This window comes from Hordeum vulgare, chromosome 2H (genome assembly GCF_904849725.1).
Source record: "Hordeum vulgare subsp. vulgare chromosome 2H, MorexV3_pseudomolecules_assembly, whole genome shotgun sequence".
In the NCBI taxonomy this organism is placed as follows: domain Eukaryota; kingdom Viridiplantae; phylum Streptophyta; class Magnoliopsida; order Poales; family Poaceae; genus Hordeum; species Hordeum vulgare.
Window position 1 is genome coordinate 237,943,898 of NC_058519.1, and position 12,373 is coordinate 237,956,270.

Below are 12,373 nucleotides of genomic sequence, written 5' to 3' on the forward strand. Positions count from 1 at the left end.
ATCGAGTGCCTACCTCAGGTATGTCATATACCACGAGTCATGGATGACACGGAAGTTCCCAGAGTCTTGCGGCTACAATGCGCAACCTATGCAGAGTGTTTAACTATTTGAATCGCCGTGTCCACGTTGAAGGATAGTTGGGTAATCCCGCTTAAAATACGTCCAGCTGTTTCCGCCTAAACCAAGTGTGTGTGTGTGGGAGAGTATGAGAAAAAGATGGGATATGAGAAACATGATGCTTGAGCTAAGTGAGGTGACTTGGCATGATTGGTGAACAAGGGATGTTCGACCCATAGTTGATATTGATATTTGTATCATGTTCACTGGGTTACCGCTATGCGTTGTGATGCATGCTGCCCAAGAATTTGGTCATGTTGTTGCCATAGGGAAAACCTTCTTTCCGCAAAAATGACATACTAGTGTTATGTGATACTTTGTTATTGCATTTTTCCACATCATGGGTTGCTTGCGAGTACATTCATAGTACTCATTGGCTAGCCAATGTTTATTTAATTGTCCATGCATGGAAGAGCAGCACTTTGGAGAAGAGCTCGTCAGTGACGAGCGTTTGAACTAGGATGCTTCCCTGTGGCGCCCCGCCTGATTACCACTGTAGCCAGACGGTCGCCGCGCATACCATCCCAGGAAATCACTCTCGCATGCACGTTACAACAAGTATCATGAGCACAAGCATTTCTATTAATGGATATAAGAGTCTTACAAGACGAACTACAAGGGTGATGGCAGCGGAAAAGCTCTATCTAAGGCAGCATGGTCCTGGTGCGGCTCCAATCCACAAGGATCTGACTAGGTTACTCTTCTAGCTCGCGAAAGCTTTGGTTCCTTGTTGACGGAGGACGGATCCTTACGTGAACCTGGCCATGTTAAAAGCCGCTGAGTACTTTTGAATGTACTCGCAAACAAACCAACGAACATATACACTAAGCAAAGCAATCTATGGCATTCAAGCATGCACTTATTATTAGAGCAACATTACTTATCATGGCATAGCTTACCTATCTAGCAGAATAAAATATCATGATATAATAGGATTAACCAACAAGATAACTACTAAAGTAAATACGATAAGGTAAAGCATATTAAGTAAATAATTTATACTCCGAATATTCTCACGATCCAATCAGAATCTGATCCAAATCCAATCCAACTCATGTGGTCATCCGAGCACTCATCTCATAGCCATCCAATGGCTAACATGTCATATACCTAAGATCTTCCGATGTCTGCACAAGATGAGTTCTTCCATCATTATTTCACTGATACGGTTGACCACCTACTGAGGTCTGGACGGTCTGTCCAATACCATGGACGCGGCTATTCGAATAGATTTGACACTCTGCAGAGGTTGCACACTTTACCCACACCATGGAGCACTGACCTCGTGATCCCATTCGTGTGGACTAGTGTTGCTCCAACGAAATTGTCAGAACCGTGACTCTTTCATCGTACCACCAGCATTCATCCTCCGCTGGAGTCCTGCCCTGGGTGGCCCTGTGTCCTCATGACACCTGCCACCGTCGTAGCCAAACTAAACTGTTCCAAACGGGGACGTGCGCACAAAACAATTCGACTGACTCATAGGGTTATCACTGCCTACCTGATCAGGGTAGCACGCGTGCATAACCTTCCCTCTTCGGAAGTACCGGTGAAAGAGCACGCGATCAGACCAGGTCACGACCGTCCCATACCGGCAAATGTGGTTGCACGGATAAGCCCGGACAGGTGACTCTAGATCAACAGACTACATTTAGTGTTAGCTAGTATTTGATAAGCATGGTAGTTTATCACAATAACTTAACATGATGATAACTATGTATAAGATAGCATAGGTAAAAACACAACCACCTATCTCCATATCACCATGAGTCAATAATAAGGTAGGATCTAAAGGGAAAGTTATTACTTTACAAGTTCTAGCTGTAAATTAGACCCCCGGAACCCTTGCATAAAACCAGCAAATAAACCGGTAGCCACCAGAATGGTCTTTACAACACACATCTGGGACATTACCGGAATAACTCAACCCCATCTCAAGACGGCTGGAAAGTAGTTCATAGCATGAGGCCGTGTTGATAAAGAGAATGTTGTAGTTCCCTATGACGGTAGAGGAACAACTTAGAGCATAGGGTCACTGCCACGGAATGAAATTCAACAGTTGCCCGCGATGGCCGAAAAGCAGCTCAAAACACGGGCCAACTGTTCACAAGAGAAATATAAAGTCAGCATCCACCCCGGACGGCCGAAAGCAACTCAGGCTGAGTCGTGGTGCCGTCACTGAAGAAAGTGCGAGCAAGGGTTCGTCAACATCTCATATAGCACACCACATTGCACTCGGACATAAGAATTTTAAAGTAAATATGCAAGAACATCATAGAGAAAATATTGAGGGCATATATCAGATGGTCGGCTTGCTTGGGGTTGAAGAATACTCTCAGAAGAGGTGCGGAGAGTCCACGGAACGATATGCCAGAACAGTTCTCTCTCGGAGAGGGATGATTGGATGGCAAGCGTAACATGGTCATTTTCACAATAGGAACACATTGTGAAAATGATACCAAAAGAACGGGCTTGACGAGACGAAGATGTGGGCGTTGGTTTCACCAGAATCGGAGCGTGGGTCAAAAATTTATAGCCGTTCGAAGTTTAGGGACTATTCTGCAAATAAAATATTCACACACACGTCCCTATGGTTGACCCGAAAGATCACTCGGCTTAAATATGTTTTCACAAAAGGAAAATGTAAACTTAGCCACAGTACCAGGAAATATGCTTTCTCCGACTGAAAGCGTGTTTACTGTAGTGCGCTTCCACTTAAACAACACGGCCCCGGGAGTCGACTGGGTTGTTTGACTGACGAGCGGGGCCAAGGGGAGGCGGGGCCCGCCTCGCCACGTAATCTCCTTCTTCCTCCCGTTCGTGACAGAGGGAAGCAGCAGAGGGGCCAAGGCCGCTAGCAGGGCGGGCGTCTCACCGCTCCCCAGGTCCGGCTAGTGGGCGGAGGAGCTCGGCTACCCAACGCCACGCATGCTGGTGGCCGTCGGGTAATGCAGGGCGGGCTGCCGCACGACCACAGGAGGAGTGCAGCGGCAGGGCTCCTCTGCCGGGATGCGAACGGAGGCGAGTCCTCGGAGGTCCGGAGAGGCTCAGTTGAGAGGCTGGGCAGGACCAGGTGGTAGTGGTGGAGCTGCTGGTGGGGAGAGGGAGACGAGGAGAGCTCCGGATAGCTCGAGTTTAGGCCAAGACCGTGGCGAACACGGCGAACGGTTGCGAACAGGGAGCAGAGGAGCCACTCTACTGAGCTTAAGAGGAGGGGGCTGGGCTTGCTGGAGAGGCAGGGCTCCAGGGAGCACCTTAAGTAGGCTCGGGGAGGAGCTAGCCGACGCCGGCACAGGCTCCTAGAAGCTTGCCGCCGCAGTGGCGATCTGGTGGAGCATCCGAGGTCGGCACAACTCTCCTTGGTCTAGGAAGCGAAGGGGAGAGACCTCCAGAGGGTTCGCGCACACGCTGGGAAGCTCTCCACGCTCCCGAACAAGCCATGGCATGCCAGGGAGGGCTCCCGAAGACTCTAGCGCATAGGGAGCGGTTTTGGCACGCTCTGCCCGGGGTCACCAAGGACAAATCGCTCTCTGGCCCGCTTCTGCTTGTCACACCTTGTCCAACAGGCCCAGCACTACTCAAAAATATAAGAGAGATGATTGGAAGAACTTTCTAAAGAGGTTTCTGGCAGCAAGGTGTTTGAAGTGCACCAGAGAGGATTGGCTAAGGGTGATGAGATGAATTTTGGCATACGGGGGTGATCCACTAAGATGATCATGATGCCAAGATTTTAGCACCAATGGACCAGTATAGATGGTACTTCCTTTGTAACCATATACTCTGGCCAGAAATTGAAATGTTGATGCTGGAAAAAAGGCTAAAAGGATATGGCTCAAACTTGGTGGAGGATGCTGATTTGAGCATAGGAAGCTACTGTAAAAATTTCAGCTCATTTGAAAATGCCAAAATGATACTTCCTTCACAGAGCTTCCAAAGGCACTACAAGGATTCAGGTCTATTGCAACAAAAATGTTTGTTGCAATACATGCCGATTTGTGGTGATAAGTACCTATTGCCACAAAACAATATTCGTTGGCAGCCGTTGCAACTGGATGCATGGTAATAGGTTATTGCCACGAAAAAGAAATCGTGGCAATAAAGTGTGTTATTGCAACATCCATGAGGGAAGTTATCACATGTTTTATCATGGCAACACTCACCTGATGCCACAATTTGATTTGTGGAGATAACTTTAATGCCACACGTAACGAATCGTGGTAATTGCTAGCTCGTGGCGATAGGCATTTGTGGCAAGAACCTATGCCAACAACGCTTGTTTCGTGGCACATTACTCTTCCGTGGCAATAATCAATTGTGGCAATAAAATATGGCAACAATCCTTGTTTGTGTGGCATTAGACATGTTGCCACGGACCGCTACACTTGTGGCATTAGGTTATGGCAACAAATATTCTAGTCGTCGTAACAGGAAATTGCAACATACTTGTTTTGGTGGTGATAAATAGGTATCACAACGGGTAAATTTTTTGTAGTGAGAATCTATTGCGACAATTTAAACTTTCCTGGCGATACTCTATTTCAACAAAACATAGTTTGGTGGTGCATATCACAACGAGGAAAATGTTTGTAGCCAAAAGGTACTGCGACAATGTAAAGTTTTTGTGGCAATACTCTATTTCAGCAAAACTTACTTTCATGGCGCCAAATAGTTATCGCATCATGAAAAAAATTGTGGTGCTAAGCTATTGCGACAATATAAAGTGCTCCGTTGCAACATCCTAGTGCAACAAAATATGCTAATATGTGGCAACCAAAACTGGGTTGTGGTAATAGCCTATTGCATCCATAAAAAAATACACGCATTCAATTACAATATTCAAAACCATATGTATAATATGCAGATTCATAAAATTCATAATTATCATAGCAAATATCTTTCAAATAAACTCAAATGTAATTTAGCCATCCTATTTAGTGCGAAGACTAAAATTTCCATGATGTAGATTCCAGTCCAACTAGTTCTTTGGATCCTGCAATCAAGAAATCAAAAAAAATTGGTCTAGTTAATGAGTCCAACATAACATACACCATAACATTATCCCAGCCCCATTGTTAAGAAGAATTGTCGCCAAGCTAACTAGAGTAACACCATTTAGCAAGCATGTAACTGAGGGGTCAGAACAATTTTACAAGTGTAAATGTCTATAGCATAAGCACAAGTACATGTACTAAACTCTTCCGCTACGAGAACAAATCCTTCTTTACTGAACAAGAATTATTGCAGTAATCGGTATTACATTGTAAATTGAGAAACAGGGACACAAATAGTAAGAAAAATCCTTGCTACGAGAACAAATCCTTCTTTACTGAACACAAAAACAATTAAGGGACTTAGCATTATCAATGGGCACCATTCAGATAAGTGATTAATAATTAAGGATGTTGTGTACCTTGCAGAAAGGAGTAATGTGCATCATCTCTTTGCTTTGAAGCATGTGCACATCACCTAACGCATCCCTAACTCCATGTTAATCAGAAATGTTAATTACCTTTGCTGTTATGGCATAAATTGAAGTGAACATAAATATTATTACCAAGTTGTCGTTGTAGTCTCCTACCAGTAGGATCTTGCGTTGAATTCATCATTGTGCCCTTCTGTAGGTAATATCATAATTTGAGCCAATTTTAAAGGAAACACAATACTTAAAGCAGGCATAAAAAAATGACCGGAAAAATATCTACTCAAGTCTATATTGAAGCTATTGTAAGCAAAAAGAAGCTATGCTTAAAAGATTAAATGAAATCAAATTGTGCTATAGCATGGAGAACATAATTCATTGAGCATACCATACATCTATAATTTTGATTTAGAAATTAAAAGCTAGGGTATCTGTAATCAAGCCTATATAATAAAGCTGTGAAGCATACACTTGAAACCAATTAGAGCCCATCCTAACAATGTTACTCCCAATACAGACACATGCAGTAATCTAGCCTGAATGTAAATAAGCTGAATGTGGCAGTATGCTACAGTATAGGCACATACGCTTTTAAGAACTCCGGACAGTGGTTCTAGTATTAACTTGGTAATATTTTAAATAGTCAATGCTAGCTTTAACTTGATTACAGACAAACAATTGTTACTGCAATGTGAGTGCACTTGTATAATTGTGGGCAGGTCGGCTTGCAACTAGCTGCAAATTTGACTATAGGTGTGCATGTTCAAGTTGGCTAATCTACGTTAAGCGTTTGGCTGCATGTGTTGCAGCATAAGTCGGTTCCTAACAGTGTCAGATAACCTTGTATAAATAAGAGTATTAAGCATTCGCTGCTAAACTTAATGTCGTTGTATTCGTTGCAGTTGGATGGAAAAAAGAAAGGAAAAAAGGCATTTGTTGCCTAAACCTGCTTGTGTATCTCTTTCACCTAAATTGCATTGGTACTCTGCTCTTTTTCCTCTGCTTTGTGTGTGCCTGATAGAAACTGAACCAGTTCGTGTGCATCTGTGTCCGCCGTCGGGGAGCAAGACGAGGGTCAGCGGCCATCAGTGAAAAGGAAAACTTGGGACTATTTACACAAAACGTGGGACACTTCAAAATACAAAAATACAGGAGTCCTGATTGTGGTCGCGACCGCCATGACTATGGTCGCCGTGGCTGAGGCCGTTGACGACATCGACGGCAGCAGGTCGACTGTCTCCCAGCTCGGCGAGAGTGAGGAGTGCTGCACAGTGGCCGTCGGCGTGGTATTTTTACGATGGAGAAGGGGAACTGCCATGGCCATGCCGTCCACCACCCCCTGCTTCCCATCCTCTGCTGCCCCTCCTCCTTGTATCTCCGTGGCCCCCCCACCCCTACCGTCTCGGACTCCGCCTCTTTCTGACCGCCGCCAATACCACCAATTTCTTCAGCCCCGCGCGCAACCGCCTCATCTCCCGCCCAGCCCCCTCCCGGTTTCCACCTCTTCTTCCTCCAAGAGCACGTCCTGTGTCGCCGGCAAGGAAACCTACGAAGGGAATGATCTCACGCGCGCAGCGCTGTGCTACACATCTATAAGGAGGAGATTTGGGAGAGGAATAACCTGAGACGCCGTCATGACGCCGTGATGATGGAGGAACCAGAACGAGAGAGCTCAGATCCAATCTCGCGATTTGGTGAAGAGAAATAATCGGGAGTATTTCTGAGGGGTGTTTAGCGGGGAGGTTAAGAATTTGTGGTGCCAGACATGACCTAATTATTTGGTGGGAAATTAAAAAAAGAGACTGAAGTCTTTAGCAGGAAGGTTAATTAAAAATTACTTCTGTAAAGCAGAACACGCGGTTAATTATTTGTTTGGGAAGTATTTTTTAAGGGAACGTCTAGAAAAATAAAATAAATTGAAAAAAAAATCGAATCAATGTGGAATATATCTGTTGCCGAAAATAATATTACTAAAATTTGTTCGTAAAAGGTTATTTTGTTGGTTGTCCGGGATAGATGTGTGCGTTGTTGTCAATCATACATGGTAGTTGTAATGACGAGGAGAGCACATAGTGGACACAAGAACATCAGCCGGGTCGGCGAGGGAAATGGAGGTGGTGTGCGCTACACTCATTGACAGAAACATCATGTCACCCTCGCTTTAAAACTACTAGGTTATACTATTGTCTTGAAACATAAGTAGATACGGTCGATCTATGTCGGTCCGGATCTCATGGTTCGATCTTGAGATGGGGTGATAAGATGAGAGATGACGAAGAACACGAAGGATGCGGTGGAATACCTCTTTCAACCGTTTTCTTCTTATTAGTTGTTCGGCCAATCCAATAGAACTGAATCCAAAGAAGACCCCACGACCATGCATGAAAATACCTACACAAAGAAAATAAATAGATCATCTCCATCTAACGTTTTGTGATTTCCACACATATTGGGGAATAGCATATAGTTCGTCTATTTCATCATCACCTCTGTCCTAGATCAACAAGTAGTTTATACATATATATTTAGGGGATCATCATGTTAATCATACACAATGCCATCACATATGTTCGACATTTTGCGACTAGCAAACCCTAGCGAATCAACCGATCTAGATAGCTAACCTTAACTAATGCTTCCGGGCTGCCAACTCGCCGGGGCTTCTAGTGCGAGCACGACGCCGATTCAATTAATACAATCAAAGGAAGACCCGATGGCAATGCCTAAGTAGAACGTCGCAAGGGAAAGATTTGTGTTGTGCATACTAGCACAAGGGGAAAGAGTAGCTATCAGGGCATAGTAGATCGTCGCATGAAAATACCTAAACCAAGAATATATATAGATCATCTCCATCTGAGGTCTTGTGGTTTCCACACATATGGGGGCAATAGATCCATAGCTCATCTATCTCATCATCATCTCTTTCCTATATCAACTAGCATACGCTGGCGAACTGATCAAGATAGCTAACCATAACCGGCGCTGCTCCCGGGCTACCAACTAACCGGGGCTTCTAGTGCAAGGACGACGTCGATCCAATATAATCCAATCCAAAAATTACCCGACGACCTCGACTCGGATGGAGATCCATTTGTAGCCACCACAATGTGGTCGTGAATGACCAGGGCAGCCACCACAAGATCTTCGTCATTCGAAGACGAATCATCAGATGAACAAATGAAGTGGTTGAAGAAAAGTACATCTCCATTGTCCATAACTTTTGTGGGCGATGTGTCAAGCACCTTGCAGGCGTTGTTTCAAAGAGGCTACGAAGATAACCTCCATGCAGCAGGGGCGTTTGGTGTCCGGCTATAGGTCGCTCTGGAGCACCCGACAGAAGCCGTCGTGGTCGATAGACGTTGCCGGCGGTCGTATCCCCTCTGGCACCGGATACGACGTCAATTCCAAACGACGGCCAAAACTCCTACGAAAGCGCGAGCGTGGTGGCGGCCATAGTGAGACGTGGTTTGGTATGGACGACCGTTGGGTGAGCAGTGAGGAGGCGGCCGGAAAAATAGTGACGGCGCCGATAGCGGGGTGGGGCGGGGAGGACGGGTGGAGGCGTTGGAGGTGAATGAAGCGCTAGTGTCCCCGACAAGCGAGCCACGGGGAGGACAAGGTCTTGCTTTCCGCTCGTGCGCATGTTGTCTGTTTCACCCCAAACGTGACGCGTGTTTGGGCCGGGAATGAATAAAAAACGGACGAAAAACATACATTTGTCCGTTAGGGGCCGCGCGTTGGGTCGTTCTATTCATCCGTTTAACCCCAAACGAACTAGGACGGACGGGATGGGTCGTGCGTTGGAGTTGGCCTGAGGGACTGAGGCTGGACCGATCCAGCGCTCTGGCCGATCGGCCGTCTTTTTCTCAGAAAAATTGACCATTTATTATTAAGTTCGTTGGAATTTGATTATAACTATAAAGTTGATTTGTTATTGACAAAACGAAGCTAGGGACTTGATTGTGAGAGATGATTAGTGCTAGAAAAAAAAGAGCTTACACACACGTCGTATACGAATACAAATACGTGCTTGGTGATCGTCTCATAGTCATAACTACATGCATCGCTCCATCCCTCCATCCAAATCTAATCATCGCAACTTATAAGGCAGTGCCTCTTCAACTCTAGGCCACGAACTCATCAACCCGTGCACCGTCAGCCAGCCAGTCAGAGCATCTACAGCTGGGCAAACGTTCGACTAGCCGCTCATAAGTCGTTGACATTGTTTCTAATCTATCCATGTAAGTAGTACTCGTATTTGGCAGTATGACGCTAGTCGTTCAGAGTCCAACTTGCACTCAAGTACAAACTTATCTAAAGAACTGGGACAGTGCAGTCTTTTGTTTCGCTCCTAGAGTCATAACTGGTAAAAAATAAAGAAAAATAGGATTATAGTTTGTAGCATGGGTGCATTCAGATTTCTTTTTTCTTTCCTTCTTTCTTCATCAGTTTTTTTCTTATATTTTATCTCGTCGTGTAGCAATCGATCTGATACTTGTTCCTGAGATTGATCTGATACTTGTTCCATAGCAATCGATTTGTATACGATCTGTATATGAATGAGATCCTTTTTTCTTTTTCCAGCACTAATCATCTCTTAGGCTCTAGTCCCTAGTTAATGTTTTGTCAATAAAAAATCAACTTTCTATGAATTTAATTCCAACAAACTTAATAACAAATAGTTAATTTTTGGCACCAAAACTTCCACGACCATCTCCCACGACCGCCGCTCCTCTCCCACGATCACCTTTACCCCGTCAGTCCCTCTCGCCCACCGATCTCGCTGCGTCCCGCCGCCCCCTCCTCCCTCCCTCGGCTCCCAGGCGAGCACTACCCTTCCTCTTCACTCATGCACTATCGCGCATACCTCGCTCCAAGGTGGCTCCACCATCCAAGGAGGCGGCGCGGAACATTCCCAGATGTGGAGGAGGCACCACATCTCATGTAGGCGTTGACCTGGAGCTCCTCCCAGTCTACTCCTTCCCGCCATTGCCGACCTGCTCCACCTCACCCGCTCACTAAACGAATTCTGTGCTAACTGAGATCTGAGTCTGACTCGGTATTTTTTGTAGCTCTACTCCATAGCGCTGATGGAGTTGCCTCGAGATGGATAGCAACGATTAGGGCCGATGGCGAGATTCCCCATCCAACCCTTTGTTTGACTCTATTTGTGTTCATGTGCATCTGTAGAATTTGTTTAGTTATTACAACTATTCTTTGTTCTAGCCATTGTGGTCATTAGATCTGAGAAAAAGAAAGTTTCTTAATCTCATATTCAACATGAAATTCTAATTGAATTTGCTATTCAGCTGCTAATTCCAATAATTTTATGGATTGTATTTGCATGTACAGTGCTGGCTGCTCAACCACTACGGGCATATGCTTCTCATGCTAGCCACATCTTCCTCCTACGACATGTCAGATTGCATCGCTTCTGCCGGGCACTTTATAGGTACAACTTGCTTTGCTCCACCATTGTTCGTCGTGGTACACCACATGCTTGACGAAAGTTCAGAGATAGTGGTGACCTAGCTGCTGTTAAACCATCCTTGTTAGAAATAATGTGAATGTCTAATCGGAAACACTATGTTGAATGCTTGAAACAGTGTGATCTGTACAATTCAGTGTTAACCGAACAACAAATTGACTTTTTAAATTCTTGAAACAGTGCTGAACCTTGCAGCCCCATCTGATCATGACGGAGGGCTTTGACACCCGAAGCCATATACTGCGGAGGCACACACGAAACAAAAAACACCAGCAACCAATTCCAGGCGAGGGTAAAGGAATGGGAACCAGAGTGCAGGTGCGGATCTCATCGTGGATGGCAAGGGAGATCTTCTCCTTATTGAAGATGATGATGTCAATGACGAGCGTGCAGCCCTCCTCCGTGCAGCGGCCACGACACTGTAAGCATACAAAATAGTCTCCATAACCAGCATAGTCTCCTGGGTATTCTAGCATCGATGTTGCATTTTTCCAAGCAATTTATGACCTGGAAAAATCATGTGTTCATATTATATACAATGATAACTAATATTCTAGCATTGATGTTGCATTTTTTTTCAAGCAATTTATGACCTGGAAAAATCATGTTGTTCATATTATATACAACCAAAAATAGATTCTAGCATCAATGTTATGCATTTCAGTTAACAGAGTCTCTTTTCTCATAACTATCTTTGTTAAAAAAATTGAGTATGTCTTGGGCTCTTGGCTAATTCTGGGTATAATAGTCTCACACAGTACATCCGTGGTTCTTTGAATCTCAATGCGGAACATGATGTTAGTAAGTAAAAAGACTAAACTTATAGAGTTGTGGCATTGTATATTTTGTATGTCTTGGAGGGATGAGCATTTTTTTCCAATGAACATCATAAACATTACTGTTCTTTTCCCCCAAGAGAAGTACCATGTGAGTATCAAACTGTTCTATAGATATTATATAGTCCTACCTGGCTACGATGTGAAGTTATGTCTACTAAATTCTTAGACAGTTACATGACTTCTATTCAATGACAGAACAAAACACATGGGATGATTGCATTATGAAATTCGATGTAAATTTATCTAAATCAGAGATTCAGAGGAAGCGAGCAACCATGGGTTACCGTGTGTGTGTGTGGGGGGGGTGTTGAGGTATGAGGTAAATGAAGAAAGCAATGGGCTCGGCAACAACGCACCCGAGAAAACTGGGTGGCTCCAGTAGTCCGGTTAACAACGGGGCTCGGTGCGTTGCTGCCCGGTGGTGCGAGCATGTGTGGACAGCAGTCGGCTAGGCGGGCAGAGGCAGGCCACGACACCGGAGCGCCCGAGCGGACTGGGTGGCTCCAACAA